The sequence below is a fragment of the Hippocampus zosterae genome, chromosome 12 (assembly GCF_025434085.1).
Source record: "Hippocampus zosterae strain Florida chromosome 12, ASM2543408v3, whole genome shotgun sequence".
NCBI lineage: Eukaryota > Metazoa > Chordata > Actinopteri > Syngnathiformes > Syngnathidae > Hippocampus > Hippocampus zosterae.
This window is the reverse complement of record NC_067462.1, coordinates 21,627,667-21,630,774: the sequence shown is the minus strand read 5'-3', so window position 1 is coordinate 21,630,774 and position 3,108 is coordinate 21,627,667. Positions and strand designations below refer to the sequence as shown.

The 3,108-nt window shown below is 43.4% G+C and overlaps 1 long non-coding RNA gene across 1 annotated transcript; it reads right to left on the bottom strand.

Moving 5' to 3' along the window:
• Positions 1–406: 406 nt before the first annotated feature.
• Positions 407–1,089, bottom strand: LOC127612127 (uncharacterized). Its single transcript, XR_007965584.1, has 3 exons — positions 859–1,089; positions 584–697; positions 407–482 (listed from the first exon to the last, which is right to left on the bottom strand). It is a non-coding gene; the product is annotated as an uncharacterized LOC127612127 (long non-coding RNA).
• Between the last annotated feature and the right edge of the window lie 2,019 nt (positions 1,090–3,108).

Genomic DNA, 3,108 nt, shown 5'->3' with positions numbered 1-3,108 from the left:
ATAGGTCAAATATGGAAGTAATAAAAGTGTGTACAAGGATTTCTTATTCAGCACATCCTTAGTTTTGGGAGGATCCCTATGGTTTGGGATATTTTTCTTTTATTATCTATTATGTAGCTGCCAGCACGGTTTTGCATCTACAACTGTTCCAAGACATTTTCATAAGGTCATTCATCGATTTGATGAAGTGTATACAATATCATTCACATCCATGCATTCATTTTGCAACATTCAATGTGTTCAAATAATGTGAAGATCATTTGAATGAGGATGCTTGTGGGCTTTGATTTCACATTTTTATTGAGAAAAATAAGATGCTCCAATGTTTTAAACTTCAGCATGTTGCGTCTTTTACAAGCAATTTCTCCTGCTGTGAAGAACACACGCTCACAAGGGACGGATGTGGCTGGCGTACAAAGGAACTCCTTTGCGAGGTGGGAAAGGTTTGTGTTGGTCCTTCCAGTACAGCTGCTTCCTGGAACCTTGATTGTCAAACATGGAGTGGAGAGTCAACCAATAATTACTGATTGTCAATTAATCATCAACATAGCAACCGTGAAAAGATGAGTGAACGTTTGTATACCTGGCGTAATACCGGGTGTATCGCGAACTTCATTCTCATGCTTGGCCCGATAATGCCTCAGCATGGTGGAGGTGCTTCTGTTGGCGAATTGACTTGGCAAATTCGACATTTCACCTGTAATGAAATGTGAATAAGAAGTAACTAAGAGTTACCTTGAAATGTATTCGGATTAGAATGGTACAACACGTCAATAATCTGAGAGGCACTCGGCGAGTGCCTCTCACCGAGAGGCTCTCGGCGACAGAAGGCGATTTGAATAAATAAATAAATAATACCTTATTCTCCAGGACATCAAAATGGTCCCACACGGCGGATGATTTGCGTCTCTGCTCCATAATCGGCAAGGAAGGCAAGGCACGAACACGAAGTCTGCACTGACACGAGCTTCGACAAGCGAGCGTGAGTGAGGTCTGGCTTGTTTCGGCAGGTGTTCCTTATAAACACTGTGTGGCGGGCTTTTGCTGCGTCAACGCCCTCTGCACTGAGTCGACGCCCCCTGGACTAAGTGGCGCAGCCTGTACTGTGCCAAGCAGCCGATGGAGTCTAAACTGCACCGGTGCAGTTCACGTGTCAATTAGCAGCCTGGACTGTGTCAACGCAGCCGATGTGTCAATTAGCAGCCTGGACTGTGTCAACACAGTCGATGTGTCAATTAGCAGCCTGGACTGTGTCAACGCAGCCGGTGTGTCAATTAGAAGCCTGGACTGTGTCAACGCAGTTCACGTGTCAATTACGTGACGTAATGAGCCAGCACATGCATCGACACGTGGTTTGCTCTGTGAGCCCGGCGCATGTGTCAATGCATCGGTGTCGCTGGACCCATCACTAGTGGGTATGTACAATTTTTGTTATCGGTGAACAGTTCTGTGACACTTTATGCTGCTTTACTAAATGGTGCTCGCTGATGTGCAAAACACATGTTAGGATTTGAGCTAGGGCTCGCTAATTGCGTTAGCACGATGACGTCTTGTAATTTCGCGGTTGAGGCTTTCGTGGTCAACCGTGACTATGTGTTTCAAAGTAACTATTTACCCACATTCTCTGTATGTAACCCCTCTGACTCGGGTTGGTTGAGTAGGAGCCTTCCAACCGAGCCATGCTGTCGCATCTCGCCCATCTACGCTTTGTTCCAGTAGCCATTTTTCATTAAGGTGCTATGGTTCCCCAGCACCTGATGCAGACCGTTTGGACGTCTGAGCCGGCATGTTATTTGTTTTATTGTCTCTCATCATTGTATGAGGTAGGCATTAGCGTAAAGGGTCTTGCCCAAGGACCCAGACTGGATGGTGTTATGTGCTAATTTTTTGCCCCAAGCGTACCATACCATACCATATCATACCATATATGGTAATATGGTATGGTATGGTAATATGGTAATATGTTTACCCAAGATGGCTCCTTGCTGGAGACATGCTTACGATGTTTTAAGTTGCTGTAGGTTCAGTGAACTCTGTCGCTGCTTTATTAAATAAATGTTTGTTGCAGCTCTGAAAAAATGAGAGCTGTGGTTGTTGTTTTTTTTTAAACACACTTTATTCATGGTTTTCAGAGTCTCAACAAATACAAGTACGTCTTTGTCCGTCTCAGTGCCTCCTCTTCTTCCGTTTCACTCGAGAGGCGTTCATGACCGCCTCCGAAAAACATAAATTAACGATTCCTTCAATGAAACTATGAAAATTGAAAATAATGCATCAAAACAGAAAATCAAGCGAGGAAATCACAAAACAAATTCTGTAGGGGGGACGAGAGAATTTATATCTCTGAATTAATCTACAGCAGCAACATCGGGATGTCACAAAATAAATTCTCTCGTCCCCCTACAGATTTTGTTTTGGGATTTCCTCATTTGTGAATACACAACAAAGGCATAACATGGTGTTATGTGCTCATTGTCGCCCCAAGCAGGATTCAAACCCCTGTCTCCCATACACCAAACCAGTGCCTTGCCAACTGAGCTATCCAGCTGCTTTGAGGTAATGTTAGCTAATCTATTTGGTTGTGAACGAAAAGTGTTTTAATATACACTGCAAATTCAGTTTTTATTGTAACATTTGTTTATGGTGTGAATTGAAGGTAATTTTGCCTCGTATTTTATGTTACAGTTTCACCATTTTTTCCATCATTAAACCTATGGACTAAGAGTAACATATTCAGAGTCGTGGTGTAGGAAATAAGTTTGGCTGACTGTCCAAATCTGGCTGAGACAGTGCAGTGAAACCACGGCTTCCTCGCAGGCAAGATGACGTGAACACGCTGGTAGGAACAAACCATCACTTTCAACAAGTAGGCCAACAAATCAGTGTCCTGTAGTCAGGAGAAAATAAATGAAGTAGCCATGTCAAAGACCATTCAGATGCTTCGTCTGTGCACTCTAGTGCCTCGTCAACAACATCCTCTGCCGCAGCTAGAGCAAGAGCAAAAGCAGAAGCTGCAAAAGCATGTCTTCACTACGCTGAGGAAGAAATTAACCTGAAACTCGAAAAAGCTAAGTTGGAACCATCAATGCAAATGCTTGAATACAAGAA